The sequence below is a fragment of the Gobius niger genome (assembly GCF_951799975.1).
Source record: "Gobius niger genome assembly, chromosome: 5".
Lineage (NCBI taxonomy): Eukaryota > Metazoa > Chordata > Actinopteri > Gobiiformes > Gobiidae > Gobius > Gobius niger.
In genome coordinates this window covers 30,479,386-30,503,229 of record NC_136856.1, presented here as the reverse complement: position 1 = coordinate 30,503,229, position 23,844 = coordinate 30,479,386, and the positions used below count along the sequence as shown (strand labels likewise).

At 41.6% G+C, this 23,844-nt stretch overlaps 1 protein-coding gene across 2 annotated transcripts in view; it reads left to right on the top strand.

Moving 5' to 3' along the window:
- The first annotated feature begins 2,173 nt into the window (after positions 1-2,173).
- The window catches only part of lingo2 (leucine rich repeat and Ig domain containing 2), a 536,443-nt gene continuing 514,772 nt past the window's right edge, over positions 2,174-23,844 (top strand). The window contains exon 1 of one of the 2 annotated variants that reach the window (XR_013792916.1): positions 2,174-2,868. The gene's annotated coding sequence lies outside the window, so the exon portion shown is untranslated. The remainder of the gene's footprint in view (positions 2,869-23,844) is intronic. The other variant, XM_079557276.1, reaches the window with a different exon arrangement.

The following is a 23,844-nucleotide window of genomic DNA, read 5'->3' as shown; positions in this document are numbered from 1 at the left end:
AATAATAATATAAATAATCCTTAACATTTCATGTATCAGACTTTATCAAACCGACAGAAGATGAAGAACTTCTTCCTGAACCATAAAGTTCTGCCTGTGAATGTTTTATGAGGTGATGCCTCTGTATGACTCATTCCATTGAGCCATTCGGTCAATTCATGGAAATTACCTGAAGGTTGATGTGAATTACACAGACCAGGTGTGAATGAGACTGAACCCCAGGTAATAATAATGTCTTGGACAGCTTTTCTCGTCGCGTTATGAAGTCATAATTTTAACATTGCTATGTTCAAATTATATTATAAATGAATAAGTATCCCAGTGTGTTCAGTTATGAGTAAGACATATATTCTTACTACAATACATGGAGGTATTTGTAACCTATAGGAGAAGGAATGTGTTTTTCTATCTTAAGGCCTCACATATATAGCTGTCCAGTCACCATGGCTTATACGGGGCCTCACAGACAGACGTTCTGTCTCAACTAACCTCACCGAGAATAACTTAGAATACTTAGAATTTGGGCCAGCCTAGCATCTTTAAGGACACGCCCTGAACATACCTCATTTGCATACTACGATAAAAACCCCATGTCTATAGTTGTTCGTTGTGAACTTGTCCTATACTCTTCACCCAGTAAATATTTTCTAAATCCACACCACTGTCTCAGTTGTTCTTCACACCAATGATTTCAAGTTACATGAGGCCATGATTCATTCAGTTACACATGCAGCGCCAAAGAGTTGCAGAGGCTCAGTGTTTTCAGAACTATTGTGAGCAGTTTCCTGTGTGTTCAGCACGGCGCCATTTCCTTTTTAGCAAAATTAACAAGTGTTTCACAATGTTGTCGCCGAATTAACACCTTTTTGAGTGACAGTGCAGGATTTTAGAGGCAATTGTGGTGAACAGGTCTGGGCTCATTCTACACATTAGGACATTATTATAGGAACAGTTTTTTACTCCGTATTGTCTCTTGAAGGGGAGACTGCGTGAAAAGGAAGTGGATACTTGCTGTTGTTGTGGTTTTACAGCAATTTGGCATTTTCTAACCGAAAAAAAGCATAATACTCGCTCATAAAAGCTTTTATTTATGGTTTTAGCTTGTGTAATTCCCACTGCTGCCTGCAGAGGGAACTCCAAGCGAATCTGAAATGTCACTCTGCGTAGTCCTCACTCTCTTCCTGGTCCACGTCATTTCAAATGGTACGATGTGAAACATGAGTGCTAAAAGGATGTTTTTTTGAGCCACAGTTAGTTACTTTTATATGCAGTACTTTAATATTTGATAACTGTCCTAAAAGTTACGATGCCATTGTTTATATTTTACAAAATCTTTTCAACACTGTAGATTCCACTAAATTTAAAACATCGTTTACCATCAAACTGGGTCAATTTAAGGCTTAATAAGATGCTAAGTGTGTCCATAATGAGGACTAGATTTAGTCTAATATGCAACTAACAACACTCGAAAGCATGAAATAACAGAAGTGTGTGTTTTGAGGTTTGCTACAAATGAATTGTCCTTTAGGATCAATAAAGTTTTCTGAATCTCTCTTAATGTTACTAAAAACCCTGTCTTAAATAACACAAGAGCTGCAAAACAAACATGTAATGTGAACGCGAAACACAACTGACTTTACAAGAAAAAGTGTACAAAGGGGAAAATAAGAACAAATGCGACTATATGTTGTTTATCTGTCATTTTTTCAAGTCTATGTAGTAATTATAGTGACTCTGCAACTCTCTGATGTGACTCTGATTCATGGCGTTCCACTATCCCCCTTTTTCACGTAACTTTTACATTTCCACATCTCCCCTGTCCTCGCTGCAGCCCACAAAACCTCTCCCCAGACCTTCCATCTATCCGTTGGCACGGCTGAACGAGAATGCAGATGAGCTAGCCTCCCTGGCTCGGCGCGCGCCGCACTTCATATCTTTTTTAATTTTACATATTTATCAACCCTTTTATTTGTTTCTCCCAGGAACGGGCGAGGGCTTCCTCCCCGTCTTGACGCGGGGCTGGGAAACGGCACAGCGGTAATTGTCAAAAGCCGGAGCCATAGAGAGCAGTGTGTATCTATGTTTCAACGCGGCGGTAGGAAACAGGAGAGAGAGACCGAGAGAGAGAGAGAGAGAGCGGAGGAGAGAAGGAAACAGGAGAAGGGTGGGAGGGTGAGTGTGCGAGAGAGAGCGAGGGAGGGAGGGAGGGAGCCAACCAGTTCAACGCCTCATTCCGCCGCTTTCTCAGCATCCATTCCGGAGAGGCATGCACCGGAGAGAAGGCAAATTGGATGTACCGTACGTTTTGAAACCGCCTTCATTTTAGGGGGGGACATCGAGGAACTGCTACTCCCAACGGGCATTGCTTGGTGCCTGTTCGGGCCACCCCTCGCCTCGGCAAAGTTTGCCCCCCGTCGCGGTCTTGAACATCGGATGCTGATTTTCGATTCCAGCAGGCAGTGCCGGCGCAGGGAGCATCCGGGAGAGGGAGGTTGGATAGACTTGAGCATCCGTCCGTCCGTCCGTCCGTCGGCTTTCTCAGTCGCGCGCAGAAACAACTATTTTGGCGGAATAACACTTTTGGAAGCAGCTGAAAAAAGGGAAGATTGTCCCTACATCCCCCCCCCCCCCCCCCCCCCCGTCCCCCCCCTCTTGGAAAAATAAGTGGACTCCAATAGAAGAGAATGGATTACAAGCTTTTGAAGGACATCCTGTTTTGAGAAGTTCTGATCAGCTTTGAATTGGAAAATCCGAAAGACTTGGAAGGGATTGGGGAAGTGAGAGGGGGGGATTGTCTTTTTTGTTGTGGAACAGCGAAGATTATCCGGTGGACTATACAGCGCGTTACGGATTTCTCATTTGTCCAAGGTAAGCCTGCACATCTCCTATATGCTTTTGTGTGCGCGTGATAAAAAGGGCTCGCCGCGGCGGATGCAGACGTGCTTCCCTATTTGGACAGTTGGACAAAGTTAAATGGAATGTCTTATTGTGTTCCATGTGCGGAGGAACATATAGGACCACATGCCTCCGAAGTAATTCATGCATTCTCTACGTTGCAGCTCTCACCAGGGGAGGAGGTTTTGTGCCGGGGAGCATAATTGCAATGATTGTACGTTCTTATTCCGTCCAACGGCAAACACAATGCTGAATTACTTTTGTGCGATGTACGATTCACGCGCACCAGCCCTTTGGAAAATTGCAGCCCCTGCCTCCTCACGCAGGCTCGCAATTGTATTCGAGATTACCCTGTGGTTAGAGAAGTGTGCCAGAGTTCTTTTTTTTCCTTTTGCCTTTTATGTACATGAGATTCCCAACAATGTGCAAACAAATCCAATCACTGTTTTGTCCTTTCCCTCCCCTTAATGTGCTCGCCTTTCGATCAAGACCGGTCAAATGTATGGCTACCTCCATCCGACTGAAATATTCATGACTTGCATCCTGTCCACTTTTGAAATATTCACGGTAATTTAAATATAAATAGCGTGGCTCTGTAACATGTGCACTGACCTGGCTAGACACTATAATGTCCCTTACATGAAAGGGGGAGGAGAAAAAAAAAATCCACTGCTAAATGGCTTGGCGTTTGGACATGAAATTTTCAATAGGAGCGTCTCTCTCCTCTTAACGGACTATCCACTAGGGGGAACGGAGGCTGATAGGAGGCTGTTGACAGCTCCTTGCAATGCCCATTCGTTCTGCATGCACCGTGACTTTATATAACTTCCGTACCAGTGCAATGTGGTTCACCTATATTCCCCTTTGCGATGGTTTCGAATTGGCTACGTCAGACGGGATTACGGTCCTACAAATGTGCAACAAAAAAAGGGGGATTTTCTTTCTTTTCTGTATCTTCCGTGGGTGTCCAGAGCGTAGACTTTCATCCCTTTTGATGCTTTATTGAGAGTTAGCCATGCCAGCGTTGACGCAACGCCTGTGTGATGGAATAGCGTGGCTTACAGGGAGAAGGGGCTGAGGCGGGCTTTGCTCTTGCTTGTGTATGTTTGGAAGTGTGAATTAGCAATGTCGCGCCTGCATCTTTCATACGCGATGACGATAATGGTGAGGATCAGTCATGGATTGGTGCAAGGGTAGAGCATTTTCCTCGGCTGTGGATAGGCCAGAGGGGTTTTGTGGTCCTCTTCTCAGGGTGGAGGTGGGGGGGGGAAGGCATTGCCGGTTACAGCGTTGAGTGAGCAGTAGTGTGTGGGTTCGATTCCGAGTAAGAAAATGTGCAAGTCTTCCTTAGCATTTGGTTTACCTTTTTCATTTAATTGCAGTGGAACGTACTGTACTGTGTTGAAGTGGTTGAGTAAAATATCACGATAATATTATCACAATATCATAATTTATCGCACTATGCACATTGTTTTCGACTGAAGTACATGGATGCATTTAGGAAACTACATGACCAGGAAAATGACATGACCAAATTAAAACATGGCCATCCACAATATTTAAAGTGAACATATGCACAATAAAGACCAAACGTCATTCTCATGGGTACCCCAGCAGCATTGATATTTTATGTGTTATAATTTGAAATAATGTCCATGTAAGGATACGACCGTGACTCTGAAGCACATGGGTTGAAGAGGCGTTTACCTGGAGCTCCCTCTGCAGGCTGCACTTGGAATGACTTGGTAAAAGCAAACTTCAGAACCGATCTAACGTTGGATTAATGCAATATAATCCAAGAAGTACAAACGAAGCACTACATCAAAAGACGAAAGGCCAAAGTAAACGGGATTACTCAAAAAAAACTGAATGAAGTGAAATACTTCTCTGGGTGTTTCTGACAATGGAACGTTAAAACATGGTTTAAAGCTCAAAAAAGTTGAATTTGCATATATTTCCTAAAAATCTTTTGCAACAATGCACAAGTAAGTTGAATAATTACATTTCAGCCATGTTCAATCTTCAAAGATATAAACAAAGCAACATGTTTCACTCCCTATGTAAATCATGCTGTTTTGTTATAATGTCACGAATTTGAATAAACCACCTGCATAAATCTCCATCATTTTGCAATCGCCAAGGTTAAGTAAGAGCCCTGCACAAAGGGGTCGGCTATGTAACCTGTGGCATCTGCAAATATGGGATCTGCCAAATGAAATGTATTCATTTATTTAATCTTTTACAGATCTTTTGAGACCTTTTTTTTTAATTTTATTTGGTATGTGGTGAACTTGGAGCTTTGTGTTCAGACTCTAAGCTTAGTGAGACTTGGACCTTGGCCACAAAGCTGAATGAAGAAGGCTTTGTACAAGGTTTTCGCGGGGCATTGCTCAATAATTTCTTACTGTATAAATGTATCGAAAATACCAAAGTTATGGTCTAAAACAGTTTTGGTGGCAAAAGGGGAAAAAAAATGCTCAAAAGTTTCCCGTTTTGTCCAATTCTCTTTGCTGAAATGTTTGCCAATCTTGAGAAATTAAATATGCGCCAATTTGGCATTAAATCAGACTATTTGGGAATTAAAAAGCATTCAATTTATCTTACTCCTGCCTGTATAAACACTGTGTGCCACTACACTAATTAAGCACCTATTTCACTCATCTGACAGTCAGCAATGGTCCCACAGATTGACGAGAACGTTGACATGTTGACAATGTAATCATTACACTTTGTGGTACTGTTTGATTAGTGTGAAGGATTCTAACGATTGATTACCTGATCCTAAGTGATAAAGGCCACCTGCTGATTGAATCTGACATGGATCTTCAGACCTTGACAGTCCTACTTTTGCTATTCAGTTGGCATCACATATTGCGGTTAGTCTGAAGATGAAGGCAGGCAAAATGCATACATAATATGATGATTTTGTGAAAAAAATGGTAAATGGATTCAACTTATATAGCACTTTACCTTTATCAGGCCTAAAGCACCATTCGCTCTCTAAGTCATACACCAATGCACGCAGAGACTGGAGACAAGTAGGGTGAAGTGTCTTGCCCAAGGACACGACGACAGTGTGTGTTTGTGGGAGCTTGGATTCGAGCCCACAACCTTCCGATCACAAGACGACCAACTGCACCACCGTCGCCCCGTCGTCAGCACAAATGTTCATGTTCAATATGATTTTCTTTTGGATGTTTCTTAGCATATTCTCCGTCATCTGGAGGCATTGACATGAATTCCGTCTAATTAGACCATTGCCCACAAGTGGCACCCACCTTCACTAACTGCTAGATACACGTCTATCACATTTTCCATAAGACTGGATCTCTTCTTCAATGTGGTTCTCCTCAAGGTTGTCATTTTCCCCCACTACTTTTTCTTGCAACATGTTGGTTTTTAGGGATAAGGGATTGCCAGTTGACTTCCACAGAAATCACCAACTTCCTAGTATAGTTTCAAAGTCATATTTTTCTAGAATTGAGTGTGTGGTCAGTTATTGAAATAGTTCTAGTGACCATTGACATTTACTGGCTGTCTAGTGTCTTTGCAATATCAGGAGCAAAGATAAGCGGCACGGAAGCGCAGCGGTTAGAGCTTGTGGTTCACAGCTAGAAGGTTTGATTCCCACTTGGATCCTTTCTGTGTGGAGTTTGCATGTTCTCCCCATGTCTGCGTAGGTTTCTTCCAGGTTCTCCGGTTTCCCCTACCTCTAAAAACAAGTACAATAGGCCAGGATGAATGAGAGTGTGTCTGAGAGTTCACATGGAGGACGACGGATGGAAATTACCCCAAGGCTACAATCCGGTGTGCCTTGTTTACATGCTTGAGACCCATGTGTTCATGTGCTTGTGTTCCTCATGTCATGGTAGTTTCGTGCTTCAAGAACATGGATTAAGGCGAAACACAGTGTAGGGAAATATATTTACTTTACTCAAATTAAAACTATATATGAATCACAATGCATTGCAATTTGCTGTTTTCAAGTGAAAATAAGAAGCCAGAACTATCTATGTTTGAACAATGGATAGAGACAAATATAAATTAGTACGTTTATTTCGTTGACGTATTAGTATTAGATACAAAGATTTTTCGATATCTTGTTTAGTCTTTGAATAAACTAGTGTTTATTGAAAAATCAAACTAAAAACATTACATGTTACATTTAGTTTTATTCTTTTGTGGTTTAATAAATCTGGTTTGCAATTAGATATTATATCCTTTAATCCCTTTCTAAAAAAACGTCAAAGATATTGTTAAGTACAAGACTGGGAAATGTTTGTAGGCGCCACTTGATGTTGTCTCCACAATGTGAGGAAAACACATTTTGTGAACATGGCCCTAGACTATTCATGTACAATCGCAATGGACTAAGTGAGGGTGGCTTTCCAAAAGCGTTCTGCGCGGGCTAAGTGAAGATCGTTTATGCTAGCAAAGCAAATAAACTAGCAAGTAAAAAAAAAAAAATAGGACGATGTCGATAGACTTGTCATTCTGATCTCCATTTGTTTATGTTCAATAATATCATTACGAAGGCATAAAAGTTCAAACGGAAAGTCCATCACAGCAAGGAATTTCAGGAGCATGCCGCCATACACACAGCTAATAGTGAAGCTACGTTTTTTCATGGTCTATCCACAAAGCATGATGTCTCTAGCTCGGCACACTTCCTGATCACGCTGTACAAGGCTGTTCCGTCTCCACTGCTGTTCCCCATTCACTTCAAATAAAACAGCCGGTGTAGACAAGGGCGTCCATTTGCAAAAGCGCTCTGTTATAGTAGTGCGGAGTGAATCAGCAACTCGCCAGAACTCTCCCCGTGACTCTCTCTCTCTCTCACACTCCGGCGCGGCATATTCACCAGGGAGCCGGCGCCGCTGCTCACGCGCTCCGATATCATTAAAACCATGGATGTTGATTTATTACAAGCACTCTCCGGATTAACACGTGCTGACGGCAGGTGGAGAGCTCAGATTTGAGACACCTGCTTTTGACGGGTAATACATCATCAGCAATCACGCGTGGAGTTCGGGCGGTAGACTACCACGAATGTCAGAAAGGTGCGACTTTGAATGCAGAAAGTTGCTTTTTGATTGCACGCTACATATCTGTGATTGATGGAAGTCATGGATCAGCTGGCAAGGTGTGCAAATATGTGCGTAAATATGTCAGAAATAGTCTTTGCAGGTCGTCAAAGTTAATCTGCGGTTTGCCGGCTTTCATGCTAATAACTGTAATTATTGTAAATCCAACTTAGATAACACTTGAAATAGAAACCTCTGCTTTAAAGCGCACTGTGCTCAATATTACTCCCAAGAGCATCCATTTAGGTCATTTGCAAAAAGTGTTTTAAAACTGGATACATTTATTGTGAGCAGTGCTGTTTTCAAAAGGATACATCTATTTTAGTGCAACACCTCAAATGAAGTGATTCTTCCTTGGTCAAAGCCTCCCAAATATATTTTTAAATAGCAATTCCAGTCACATTTATTAAACACCATAAACACAGTAATTTAAGTCATCAAATTCTATTCAATAAATAGAGTAAAAGCAGTACAAGCTTATATTTCATTGTGGAGTTTTGTGGTTGGGGTTATATAGTTTATTGTTTTATTAGTTTACCTGCTTTTATTAGATTCAGCTCCTTCCTGTAGCCGCCTTCTTCTTCTCCTTGCGGTGAAGTGACATTCATTAATCTACAGTCAGAAGGGAAAGCTTGCACTCCTACTCCCAGGTGCGTGATAAAGACTATGCTCCATCGTCCCGGTTCATGGACGTCAGTGCACGTTTCTCAGCTCAGCGACGCTTGTTACTTTCGGTACAGATGAGCCTGGCGTTGTTCCCGTCCATAATGAGGTTCTCTCTTGCGATGATCAGGTAATGGCTGTGTGATATTTTTCCTGCTGTGCTTCTTCTTGTATTGCTCTTGTTTGTCTGTTAGATGTCTCCCCCTCACATTTCTTCTGATGTTCCTCTTTGCGTGTGAAAAATGGTGTCCCCGTCTCGCCCACGTTTTTTATAGATAGATAGATAGATAGATAGATAGATAGATAGATAGATAGATAGATAGATAGATAGATAGATAGATAGATAGATAGATAGAGACCTGACTTGTGACTTTGTTGCAGTACATCACCCGCTCATCTTAATGAATATATTGCAGCTTCTGGTTTTGACAACAGCTGGCCAAACATGATGTTATGGAGCAACTTTGGACAATTCTTTCACATTTAACTCATTGACTGCCAGCCATTTCAGAGGTTTTTCAAGATTTTGAGTGTTCTTTCAAGACCCACAGAAAATGTAAGTCTAGGTCTATGTCAACACGAAAACCACCAAGACAAATATTAGACTCTCTTCTTTCATCTAAAAAAAAGTTTGTTTGTACCTCTTTCCATTCTTTAGTAATTGTCTGCAGAAAATAGGTGAAATCACCCAAAATGCTGTTTTCTGACCAAAAAGCTGAGAAATGAAAGAGCAGTGCTGCCACCTTGTGACTCAAGTTAATTTGTTGAGTCACAAGGTGGCAGCATTAGGCAGCACAACTAAGATTTTAACACACCAGACTCAAGGCTTTGCTGCAGCTGTTCCCATTGAAAAATCAAATTGACGTCTATAGACGTCATTGGCAGTCAATGTTCGGATTACAATTGATGCCTATAGATTTCATTTGCAGTCAATGAGTGAAAGCACAGCAAAGACTTTTCCTGCTCCGTCAGCGGTTTTGAAGTTCAGACCTTAACAAGGATTTATCAGTGTTTAATTGAGAGCATACTGATATTTAACATTGTCTCTTGGATTGGTCATTTAACTGTCAAAAACCAAGCTAAACTTGGCAGAGTTGTTAAACAGGGCAGTAAAATCACAGGCCAACAACAAACCAGTTTGTCTCAGCATTACAGTAAAGCAGTGCATCGTGTCTGTCATCAGATCACAGATGACGGTCGCCATCCACTGTCCCATCACTTTGAGCACCTTCCATCATGGCAGAGATACAGACTTCCTTATGCCAAGAAAAATGTGTACAGGAATTCTTTTGTTCCCTTTGCAATCAAGGAGCTGAATAAGTTGTAACCGCTAATGTCATTCAGTCGATTCCGTTCCTTTTATTTTGATGAAGTGAATCTGCTGCTGCTGTGTCTGCAACAAACTGATTTCATAATGGACTTTAAAGTATTATGCATTTTTATTACATTGCTGGGCAAATGTATCGAATGTGTGAGCAAGCCAAAGGCAAATGTCTGCCATCATTGTGCATGGTAGACAATAAAGTTTCTCTATTCTATTCTATTGAGGTTTACTGCAGTTGAGTTGCTTTTGTGATGAAGCAACATATAAGCGGGAGTGTTCTGCCTCATGGCTTTAAATCATAGCCATTATATTTTGTGATTTATTTCTGGTGGAATAGTACTACTAGCAATTGCCCTGCCAATTGACAAATGCATTGCATACTTTGCACCACATATGATTTTACTGTTGTTTTACTGTATTTTTAAAAGTAAACAGAGCAGAAAAAACTAGTGCAAACCGGCCAATTCACCTTATTCCGGAAGTTCGCGCGGGCACCGCCATGAATTGTGCCCGCCCATTTTCTCCCATCTGTTAACATGGGGCTGGAGATGTCCACATAATATCAGTTACTACACAAAAACAAATCCGTTTTCCGGCCGTGCTGAACAATGGTGCAGTGTTGACTTGTTGGTGCAAGTGAACATTGGACATTTTACACAAATCAATCGACTAAACATCCGATTTGAGTGGAGAATATTTTCCCTCGTTCTCCGTTTAAATTAACGGGCTTCGCGCTCGACCGGAAGTGTCAGGACAACGGAAGTGCCGAGACGCAAACGCAAAAAGTGGCATAAGTGGGTGGGGCGGAATAATGTGAATAGTCCAACGTCTCGTTGAGTAGGGGTTGAAAATAAAATAAGGTTCAGGCAAGAGTCCACTGACTTGAAGGTTAGGGCCACTGGTTGTATTTTGAATGTAGCGTGGAAAAATTATAACTTTCTGGATATTTTAGCATTCCCTTTTTTTTCCCTTTACAGCCTGACTTTTAATTAAACCTCTAATTTTGTAGGATTCCACCATAACATATTATCCTTTAATAAGTAGCACAATATTGTGTACAGCAGGTGACGGGAAGAGTTTGCGACACGTCCTGTCAGCCCAGACTTTGAAGTGCGGCTCCTCACGCGCTCCTTGTCTGTCTGTCCGAACTTTTCCCATTAGCGCAGGCACGGAGATAATGGCGTCTTCATAATCTATGCACATTTTCATCACACTAACAACAGAGGGACTTATGATGGTTCACCGTCATAACACTCATGGGTACGAAGAAAACTCATTTTGCAATTATCACTCACAAAACGTCTAAAACGAAGACAAATTCCCTTATTTCATTACCATATTTATCAATCTGTATATAATTCAAAATGCAGTCCAGTCTACTGCTCCAGTGACATCAAATAGTCATAGTCTATGTTTGTCACAACATTTTAGTTTTCAAATCTCAGCTGCATCCATTTTGAAATTGCTTGCTTCAAAACCATTGGAGGATTGGACCAATTTGACAGTATTGCCGTGAGTGGGTGGGCTTTACATTATCAGACAACAAACACGGCAAGTTTACTGCTACATATGTACAAAACATTTTTAGACTTGGTTGTAATTTGCCAAAACACGGCATGCTTGATCAAATCAGCAACAAATACCTAGGCAAGGCAAGGCCAGTTTATTTGTAGAGCACAATTCATACACAAGGCAATTCAAAGTGCTTCACAGTTGCATAAATACAAGAAAACAAATAGAATCAATAAAAAACATCAACATAAAATTAAACAATTACAGTAAAAGGCGAGAGTGCAGATAAAATACTTTCAGTCATATGCATCGGTAAAAAGAACTGTTTTCAGCCTGGATTTGAACATTGTCAGAGTTGAGGCCTGTCTCACATCCTCGTGAAGACTGTTCCAGATTTTAGCGGCATGAAACTGAAACGCAGCCTCACCGTGTTTATTATTGACTCTGGGAACCACCAGGAGGCCCCTCCCTGAAGTTCTCAGGGCCCGAGATGGTTCATACGGCTCTAACATGTCAGAGATGTACTTTGGAGCTAAACCATGAAAAGACTTGTAGACAAGCAGAGCTGTTTTAAAGTCTATTCTCTGAGTGACAGGAAGCCAGTGCAGAGACCGGAGCACTGGACTAATATGGTCGTATTTCCTGGTTCTTGTCAGGACTCGAGCAGCAGCGTTCTGGATGTACTGTAGCTGTCTGATAGCTCGTTTTGAGAGGCCAGTGAGTAGGCCGTTACAGTAGCCTGCTGGAGACAAATGCATGGATAAGTCTCTCTAAGTCCGGTTTTGACACTATTCCTCTGATCTTAGCAATGTTTTTCAGATGGTAAAAAGCTGCTGATGTTATTGCTTTGATGTGGCTGTTTGAGTTCAGGTCTGAGTCCATGATTACTCTGAGATTTCTAACCTGATTTTTTGGTTTTAGAGAGAGAGACTCAAGGTGACTGATAACACTTTGTCTTTGTGCTTGTGGGCCAAAAACAATGATCTCAGTTTTGTCTGAGTTTAGTTGGAGAAAGTTGTTTTGCATCCACAAACTGATCTGTTGGATGCAGTGACAGAGTGTATCTACAGGCCCATGTTCACCAGCCGTCAGTCACACGTAGATTTGAGTGTCATCTGCATAGTTGTGGTACGACACATTGTTGCTGTTTATTAGCTGACCCAATGGAAGCATGTACAAGTTGAATAAGAGGGGTCCCAAGATTGACCCTTGGGGGACTAGCTGAAAGTCCATTTTCTTCACCAATGATTTCCTTGAAGTCCTTCCAAATTGATATTATTGTGCCTGACATGTTCTATATCAGACTTTAACACAAAAACATTGTACACACAATGTATGTTTGTAATTTGACTCTCCATTGAGCTCTACACCTGTTAAAAGGCACCAGAAGAGTGATTTGATTTTGAAAATATTTTCAGAAAACGACTACTGGACCCTCCCTTCTATAAGATGTTTTTGGTCTCGAGAATCTGTTGTATGTAGCTTGGCCAGCCACCCACTCATGCTTTTTTTGTCCTGTTCAAAAGCAGAACTGTCTGGGAGTCTGCTAACAGCCAATTATATTTAGAAAAGTTTTATATCGATTCAATCACAGACCACATTGTCACGACAAGAAGACAGAATTAACCACAAATACGAAACATTTTCTTCAATGTAATGTTGCTTAACAAGAATGTGCCTGCGAAATGCTTTTTTCCGTGTGACCGAGGTTGAAAACTTTCTCTGAATGCTCTCTTTAATTATTCTCTGAAGAATTAGATGTTGATGCTTCATCTTCTCAGGGAGTATTTTCTCCTTGGTATTTCCATCCATTGATTATTTTTTTGTCCCGTTCCAAATCGTTAGCCACATAGCATAAGTGGCTAACTCATTTTTGTTTTGATTTTTCTCTTATTGCCATTTTAACAATACAAAATGACTTAGGCAGTTATGCTATGTGGCTAACGAAATGTACTTTGAAACAGCCGTTGTGCATCTGTGTTGACCTGTTGGAATACTCGTACAATTAAAAAGCTCTAATCACTCCTTGTATTCTTAAAGGAACAGGCCACCGTTCTTCCATACTAAGATGTGTTCTTACCTGAGCTTAGATGAGTTGATTCGTACCTGTCTGGTCTCTGTGCGTGCCTGTGGAAGAGCTTGGTCGCTTCCAACTTCACCCCGTAACTTGGAGCTATAGGAATATGTTGGGAGAGGCCAAATGCTAACAACATCTTTGGTCTTTTTGCGTGACTGAGGGCACACAGTTCTTCCATACAGTGATATGTTCTTGCCTGAGCTTAGGCGAGTTGATTCATACCTGTCTGGTCTTTGTGCGTTCCCGTGGAACAGCGTGGTAGCTTCTAACTTCACCCCGTCTGCCAAACGCTAACAACATCTTTGGTCGTTTTGCGTGACTGAGCGCACGCACAAAGACCAGACAGGTACGCATCAACTCGTCTGAGCTCAGGTAAGAACATATCTCAGAATGAAAAAACGGTGGCCTGTTCCTTCAAGTTTTTGTGGCAAAAACCACATAGATGGTTCACATTGGTCTCCACTCTACTGGCTGATTGATGCCATCGTAAAACCACTAAGCACAAAACACGCAGCATGTCTCTCGTGTCTTGTGAATCACGCCATTTGGGAAACTGTAAGAAATCACACCCGGTCCCAGGCTACAGGTCTTTGTAAAAAGTAGGAAAACATCCAGGCAATGATAGTGCTCAATCACCCAAAACCAGTTTGAATCACTTGATCGGGATCTGAGTTGACGTTTTTCTTCAAACAATGCAACTTTTAACTCCCTCAAGTTGTAACAGAAGGGGGTGGCACTATGAAAGTTTGTTCCAACAGTGGCATGGTTTGGAGCAAAACGTTGGCTTCCAGCTGCTTTCGATTGATTGGACTCTATTATTAATCTGTCTGGATGTCTGAGAAAAAAGCAATAGAAATTTCATTACACCGTTGAAATAAAGTTTGTAAGTGATCTGTGTTCATTTGTTTCTAGAGGACAGGCACATAGGGCTGTGTCATCATAAGAAGGAGAGATGTGCCCAGCAGCGCTCAGGGCTTATTTTTAGCTGCTCCATTAAGAACACAGAGAAATCAATGATCACACACCGGAGCAATGAGACACTCCAGCATCTCTCTGTCTCTGACCTTTGCACGCGACAGGGAATATCTACTGTTAATATCAAATTCAGAGCCGAAAGAGACGGGAATCTTTTTGGTGCAAACACAGCTGAACTGGAGCAACCAAATCACTCAGAATAACATAAAGTCTGTCAAGAAAAACATGTGCGGAAATGAGACGTAGCTTAGTTAGTGCTCTTTCTTTACAGCTAGACTGTTCCGGGTTCAATTCCGTCTGTGTGGACTTTGCTTGTTGTCCCTGTGTAACTTGGTTCTGGGTAGTACGGTTTCCCCTACCACTATAGAGATGTTGAATAATGGGCCAGTTGCCTGTTCCACAAACTTCTGCTGTGTGTGGAAAGTGTCCCCGCCACCTATAAACATTCCATGGCGAGAACATCTGTATGTATATAAAACAAGCCGGTCGATAAGAATGGATGATTGCTCGCTCATAGCTATTGCCAGCTTTGTGGTCAAAGTGGGAAGAGTTTGTTGAAAGCAAAGAAGAGTCACCTGCCTGTATTAGGGCTGAAACAACTAATCGATTAATTGACAACTAATCGATTATTGAAAAAGTTGTCAACTATTTTACTAATCGATTCATCGTTTTCTAGCAAACACAGAAAAACACAGCAAAAATTACATGAACATTTTTTTATTTTTGATGGAAACCTACTGTTTTTCCAAGTTAGGGTCTGTAGAGTTTTGTACATTGAAAATTGCATAAATGTCTGTCTGTTTCTCATCCAATCATAAAGCAGAATCAGCAGAAAGAGCCTCCAAAAACACTCACTTTAAGTTTACTCCATCAACATGTCCTTAAATGATGCCACTTTAGCTTTATGTGATTAAAAAAAAAGGAAAAAAAATACCATTTTCATATACCATTCACAGCCAGGCGATTAATCGTAAAAATAATCGGTAGAGTAATCGATTACCAAAATAATCGTTAGTTGCGGCCCTAGCCTGTATGAATGTTGTGCGCTTGTCACTTGTTTGGTGATAGACTGGCAGTAGCGTTGTACTTAAAATGTTAAAATGGACATACTGTGTCACAGATGGACTTGTTGAGCTTTTGACCAATGATGATGAGATGCAATGCAAGATCCGCACTGCTTGTACGCTCCAGATGCTTTCAAAATAAAGCACCAAACATGAGATGATTTGGTCAGCCCTTCATCAGATGACCAATAAGTAAACCAATGTTGTGATACTCTTTCTTCATCAAAACATTCCCAGATTGTTGCTTGCTGTTTTTGCTTGTTGTTCCCCTTACGACCAGCAGAAGGTGCTCCAAGCAGGATCTGACATCCCTAAAAGATTAGTTCTGACTAATCTAGCGTATTTTTCACACTCACATATTCATTTAAAATGTGAAGCATGAAATATCAGTGCTGAGGTGCACAAAAGTCAGTCCTTAAGCCCAAATTATGCGTGTTTAAGTTGGAGGGGCCAAATCAAATCCAAGCCGTTGTTGATATTAGTTAGTTTTCATGCATTTCATTTTAGCTCCTCGTGTCATCAAGTTTCCGCATTATCCCTAAGCTTCTCTTCTAGGATAATTTACTGTAATTACACGCCACATTATCAGACCAATGGCCGCACATCTGCAGCACCAGCTGGCTCAGGACGCCACCCTCCTCCGCACGGTCCACGGTCGCCAGCAGGGGGCGCCTTTTGCGGGACGTGACCCGGTCTGTCGCCGGGGCGCCCTGAATCCCTGACGGAGCGAAACGCAATATGCTCGCGCAGCTGCCAGGGGGAAGTTATGGAAAACGCCGAGTCATCATCGCGCCCGGCTCATGCGAACGTCGCAGAGAAGAAAGAATGGGCTTTTAATCACCAGAGGCCCACGAGAGAAAGGGCCGCTTTGATTGGAGATCATTGGCCGAGGGCAGGGGCCGTATTGTGTTCGGAAGGAGAGGGATTGTGTTGGAACAGGGTAATTAATGCATGTAGCCAGTGCTTCATCTGATTCCCCATCTTTCAGTGTTTCAGGGTAAAGGACCGAGAACTATTTTGGAGGATCCGGTAAAGATTTGAGATGATACAATGGTGTTTTATGAGAGTGTTCCGATAACTGTTTTGGCCTGTTTCCCCGAATCCGTCAAACCAATCCAAAAGTGTTTCTGAAACATCCCTTTTTGTGTTTTCTTTACAATTCCCTTATTGAGAAGACAACGGTTTAGGGTGACCAGACGTCCCGGGTCGTGTGGATTGTCCCAGTTTTAAGCCCTGTGTCCCTGAAGAATTCTGCCAGTGCCATGCCCAAAGCAGCTTTTTATCAACTTGACAGTTAAGGATGTAAAAAGTATATTAAACATCTTTTTAAAGGTGCATTATGCAACTTGTTATGTGGAGGAAAGAACGTTGATGTGTATGCGTATTTGACCTTAGTGACCCAGCAGCTGTATGGGTGGTCAACGCTCCAGGATCAATTGTTTGGGAGGGTTTCACATGAGCTAGCAAACACAGGCCCGAGGACCGCAGTGCAATCAAGGTCCAGTGAATGGACATTAGCCTTTCATAAACTGTTCTGATACACAACGTGGGGGAAAAGTCACGATTTGGCTTCCCTTATAATTTCCTATTGTTTCCCCGTTTCTAATGTGGAAAATCTGGTCACCCATCAACACACTGCAAAAAGTAATTAACCAGATCAGTATAAACATCTCAATTTGAGCACAATAATCCAAATTTTAGTTGTTTTGACTAGTTAAGAAGTTCTTGGGCATTTGTCCTAGATTATTTCACTTGTTCTGAGATGTTTCTGACTCGTTTCGATACATTTCGTCCTTATTTCAGGTCATTTTCTTTGCCAATTGGGAAAGAAAATTGGTCTTATCTCATTGGCATTTTTACTTTCTTATTTCAAGCGAGATTTACCTTAGAACTGGTCTGAAATGTCCTCAAACAAGCAAAGTAAACTTGGTCCGATCAGGAAAAGTGTCTAAATGAGTGAAAACCGCTCAAAACAAGATATATTTCCTCAATTCAAGTCATTTAAGCCCATGCTTGATATTTACTTTTTGTAGTGCATGTTGGCACACTCAAGTCACACTTGGTAACACTTGATGGCGGGTGGGCAATTTTTTTCAAGACAGGACAATTTTCTTTCTAGTCAAAAGATCTGGGCCCCCCTCATTTCTAAAACTTCCTAAGGCGCCATACGTGGGATTTATAAAACTCCTACTGCTTGAGACTTTGCTTATCTCCACGGCAGCTCTGACCTATACATAGATGGGATTCAGGAGAAAAAGCCTCACACACCAGAGTGGTGGAGACAGATTGAGTAAATGTTTGATCCACTTTTTTAAATTTTAAATCCGATGGAGCGAAAAGTAATTTTCAAATTCACACTTTGAGCAAGGAGTGGAAAGGCTGTTAGATTTTCGTAGTGTCATTGATATCATGCCATTTGAGCGCAGCATGAGAGCCAACTATAGATGATTCCAGATGAATCTGTGACTGGATTTGTCAATTACTGACCAGATACTATCATGGAGTCCCATACACTGATTATAAGCACGTGGCGGACAGTTGGCCCTAAATAACCTTGCAAGGGGCTTCTCCTGACAATGCCGGTGTGCCGGTGCTTTGGGCCACGCAACCCACCTGTCACCTCGTCCCGTATGAGCACCTGCCTCTCACATTTCATCGCTGCGAATGGGAAATGTGCTACCTGTCAGTCTCACATCATCTCCTCGGCTTTTCCTCTCACTCTCTTCATCCATCTTGGCACAGACTTCAGTTCTGTTGGTTACAGTCTATTGTCAGCTTTTCCGCTGTAAAGCACATACAGTGGATCGAAATTGCTTTACTCTCAAAACCCTAGTGTGATATACAAACATTATATATAGAGAAATATACACAGGACCTTGCATGGATCAAGACACTGCAGGGTGGCAGGGCTCAAGGGGCTGTGCCGATCATTGTTGTTGAGCCTTAATAAAAAAAAGTCTTCAATCGCTCACATAGTCCAGCTTCATACCCAAAGAGGTGTCGAACATAAATTAGAAAACCCAATGTGCCACTGAGAGAACTAAAGAAGTGAAGTGAGTTGATGGTCTCAGCTCAAAAAAAAAAAAAAAAGATAAAACTTGAAATGAAATAGTCTGTATTAACATTGTCATTCAGTTTAAGGGTTCTATGTAACACAATAATTTTGAAAAAACAAAAGTATTGTTTACATACTGGTATTGTATACCAAGTAACTTTACAGTACGGAAAAGAAAATGCTTGAAAGTCTTAAAATCATTGCTGTTATAGAATATCAAATTCCAAAGCTACAAAGACTAGTTTTATAAAATGTACGATCTTGCAGGCACGTCTTACCCAGTATCATTCAACACCTCTGTACTCCATTCCATATGATAATTAGTTCTATCACCTTGCCGTTCATATGCAAACTAGACCGATACTTACTTGGCAGTTCCGATAAGCCCGACTGACTGCTTTCAGCCAATACAAGGACAACCGAACAACGGTAGCACGTATTCCGCCTGACCTCCCTAGGGTGTCTCTTCAAAGGGCGACCTCACCAGACGTAGCAGCGGCGGGAAAAATGGGTGTCAGGACACCTTTGGGCCAGCTTTCACCCTGTCTTCACGTCAAAGGACAGCTTGCAAGAGGGCAGGCGTGTTTTGGAGGTAGCGTCAAGAACAAGATGGGAGTGAAAGGAGTACTGTTGTTGGGGACGAAAAAAAACAAAAAAAAACGATCGTCTTTTGCAGGTTGACTTGCCAGAACCATTCACGGAATTAATAGCAAGGTTTCAGATGCATGCACTTTGACAACTTTTGACAAAAGAAGTGAGTTCCCACCCGCATGTTGGCTGTCAGTGCAGATTTGTTGTGACATCTTGGCAGGTCAAGGTGTTTATTACCGTTTTGGTGTCAGATGTTTGTGTGAGCTGTGATGCTCCGATGCAGAAACATCAGTGCCAATCGTAGTGCAAACGTTATATCAGACAGTTCCCCGCCCACCAATACAGTTCTTCATGTTTGTTGCCATTGGGCGAGCGTCTTTGGTAGAACTGAGAAGAATTGAATAGAATTGAGGACACACTGGCTCAGCCCAGAGGTTGTTTTTCAAAGTGGATGTATCATGTTTCAGAAACATGCTTGGAGTTTTATTTCAAGCCGCCGCTCCTCCAGTGTCTGTTGCTTCTTTTCCCAAAAAGCTTCTCCTGAAGTCGTATGTATCCAGGAAATACTTTTCCCACCCCTTGATCTCTTGCTGAGCGTAATCCTCACCGTGAAGTGAAAACACTTGTCATTCGCTTCACGTCAGCCCTTCGTGCCGACAAAGGGAATTATTTTTATATTTTTGTCTTTATTGAAACAGCTGCGAAGGGGAGCAAGGGGAGTGTGTGTGTGTGTGTGTGTGTGTGTGCGTGTGTTCTTGTACTTACAACATTGTGGGCTTAGGGCTCAGGGTTCGGGTCTGGGGCTGCGTCTGAAACCATCAAATTACAAATTATAGCCTCTATATACACTAGCAACTAATCCTTAACCTTTCATGGGGTCAACTGTTAGATCTCTATGCAGTTAGTGAACTAGAGCTTCAGAGCTATTTTGCACAATCCATCCGTCCTTACCGATGGGAAAGGGCAGCAACAACAACAACAACAACACAGTGTCCAAACAATGACATTTAAGGAGAAAAAAAATCCAAATGAGCCATATATTTCCCTTTAGTGTTATTTTATGTCAACAGCTGTTTCATAACGCTACAGTTGCAAATTAGCCATGTGGCTTAAGTTTCTACTAAATGAAATTTAAACTATTTACTGAGGCGGCTCTGAAAAGTTGTTCTCCTCTCAGACTTTACGCATGAGTTTTAACACATTTCTTTTGCAAAAGTCGTGTTCCATGACTGTTCAAATCATGTATTGTTTAGATCCATTTATCCTGCAATCTCACATTTTCCTAGCATACATAGTAATATGCAGCATATAGGCTATGTAAATGTCTTTAAAAAAATGCTTATAATGAGAAATGGACAATATCATCGTCCATCACGATGGTTCACTGTAAACATTGTCAACGGCCAATTAAGGGGACATCGCCCAACCCTAATTAATATTGCATTTTCTAGTCAACTAGTTGTAAGATATTGATAAAGTAGATGGATGGATGGATGGATGGATGGATGGATGGATGGATGGATGGATGGATGTCAAAATGCCCAATGAATGCTAATGAAAAGCAAGGGATGAATAAAGACTGAAACGTCTTCAGTTGGGTGGACAGAGATATTCTTTGCATACTAGGTGCTTTTATAAAAATATCAGGGTATGTACAGCTAGGGCTCGAGAAGTTCTTTCTAAAACATGTATGAGCGCCATGACATTTTGGACATTCTACATACTCCCGCAATCCACTTCAATTTGCAAATGGATGGAGCCTCAGTCATACAGTTAATATGTTCAGAAGGCTAAATTTAGCAGTGAAAGTGAGACGTCTGCGATCGGGCTCCCACCTGCTGTGGCCTCGTTTCAGCACTTCACAATTACCCTGCTGACTGCTCTCAGAAGAACCCACTGTCGGTGCCTGACTCCAGACAGAGGCTCTGAGCAGATTTCGACAGGTCTCTTGGATGAGGAGAGCAAAGAGTGTGAGAGGCCAGACGGTTCGGCTCCCCACCAAAAATAGATCCTATTCATTTGTGGATCCTTAGCAGAATGCAGATCCGAGGAAAGTCTCACCATTCATTTTCCTGTTATGATTTATAAGAGGGGGGAAAAAAGTCTTGGAAGCCAGATGGTCTCTGGCCTAGGGTTGCATGAGTTTATACATATGAGGTTATAGTTTTGCAGAACTATAACCTCGTATATTATAGTTCTGTATTATAACATGGGGTTATTGTATTGATACTTGTATTGATACTTTATCAATACTTTCAATACTTTTATGATATGTGTTAGTTAAAAGGATGAACTAATCACAATAGTCCTAGTTAATGTTTTATTAGTAATGAATTAACTAGTATTCCTCACAATTTTGTTTCTTGAAGTATTTCATAAAATTATTTGGAGCTTTTGGTTAAAATGAAGGCCTCTGTTTATGCACTGCTGTGTATTTGGAGGCACTTTTATATTTCACTCCTTTATTTTTTCACAAACAGTTACACAGCCGTTTGTCACACTTTTGGACGGATGACTGTTGTCTATTTACACATTTTAAGGTAAATATATTACTGTATCGCAATACGGATCATGATACGTATTGAATCATGACAAAAGTGTAGGCTATCGTCTCAGTCCTACTACTTATACTACCTACCTAAAAGGTCAAGTATAGAAAGGCCTTCCTCTCAGCTCTTTCTCGCATGAATTGTGGTTGTGCTCTTGGATAAGACCCTTTCTCCACAGTGCTTTTGTAATGCAGTTGAATGTGTGTAAGTAGGTCTAGGCACTGTTACAATGTTTTCGATACCAGAACTTTAACGATACTTGGTTTCACGATACCAATACCTGATACCTTGACATATAAAACCATAAAACAGAACGATGAGAAAGATTATTTGTTTTAAATTGGATTGTTTATTTAAGGTGAAACAACCAAGTGACTTCCTTCAGTGCTGTCCCTGGACCTAACAGGCATCTCAAGTTATAATATTGTTTTCACTACCTGCTTTCGATTCTTTCTTCAGATACCATGCTGGTATAATATAACGGTGCCCAGCCCTGCTTGGTAAGTAATTCTCATTTGGTGAAGTTGCCTCCAACTGAGCAGACTAAGGCCCTGTCTAGGGATGGGTACCGTTCGTTTTTTTTCGATACCAAGTACTTTAACGATACCTGCTTTTCGGTTCCGGTGCCTTAACGGTACTTTTTTCGATACCAATGTTATTTTAATTCAATAAAAATGACGTGTATAAAAAAGTATAGTTCAGGAAAAAATCCTAAAACGGCACAGCAGAAGCTACACAGGAGCAGCAGCGTCGCCTGTGACTTTGTGTTTTGAGCACAATTTCCACTTCAGCAGTAATAAAGAGAAAGAAAGGACTTTATTACCTCTTAAGCTGCAGAGAAAGGACAGATCTACATCAGGACATGGTTTTCTTTCAGCTAAACTTTTCTAAACTCACTGCGCTGTTCGACGAAGCGAAAGCAACTTCACAGTCAAAGATCCTTGCATGGTGTGAGCGCTCACTCTGCCACTAACAATTTACCAAAACTGGACCAACAATGTGTAATACAGAGTGAGCGCTCGCTTTCAACAAACCATCTTGGATATTCCTGTCGCTGCAGCTGCTGTAAAGTTGTAAACAAGAGCACGTAAGCTCAGCCTCCGTGGGTCTGTCGCTAAAGGTAAACACGTCTTTCTTGTCACTGCTCTTTTTTGCTTTTCAATTTGACTAAAAGCTCAAGCTTCTTATTCAGTCCTGGTTTAGTCCTGGTTTATAACTGGTTTTGTTTAGCTCTGGGTTTTACAACCGGTGTAGTATACGTCCTGTCTCAGTCCTGACGCAGACCGCGGCTCTGTCATCTCTATTACAAAAGTTTAGCAAGTTTTGCTTCGCTATAAGTTACATCTATAAAATATATCTTTGCTTCGCTCCATTTGCGCTGAAGCGGGTCAGTATCTGCGCACACGTTCATGTAGCTTTTTTGAGACTCACTGCGGGTCACATATTGACGTCTGGAGAGAAAAAGAACCGAAAGTTGGCACCGAAAGAATTAAAATTTTTCGATACCGCCCCCGACCGGAGCTTTTCGGTCGGTTCCAAGTAGGAACCGTTTAACGGTGCCCATCCCTAGCCCTGTCCATACGAAGTCAAGCTGAGGACCAAACGCATAGATATTTTATCAATCCAGTGTATCGTCCACACGAGCCCGGCGTTTTCCAAACTACATCCCAGAGTCGAACGATCTCAAAACGCCGTTTATGTGGCACCATTGTTACGACGTCTCCGCAGGTTTTGCTAAAACGATGACATCACAGCGCCAGAGTGGTGTCTGTTATCCACAATCTATGGACCTTATAATGAGTTTTACTCATGGATCTATGATCCGCTCCTCTTTGCTCCACCACAGTCCACAAGCCACAGGTGACAAGTAGAAAAGCACGTCCGAGTCAGTCTGTGTTTTTGGACTGACAGTAAAAGTCACTGACAGGTTTTTCTGCTTGAGTCCCGTTATGTCTGAAGAATAAACTCTCCTCCTCATCTCTTCTATAGATCGTAAATCCTTGAATCAGTTTAATTTTCACTGTTTACATTCTACAAAAGTTTACTGCGCATGCC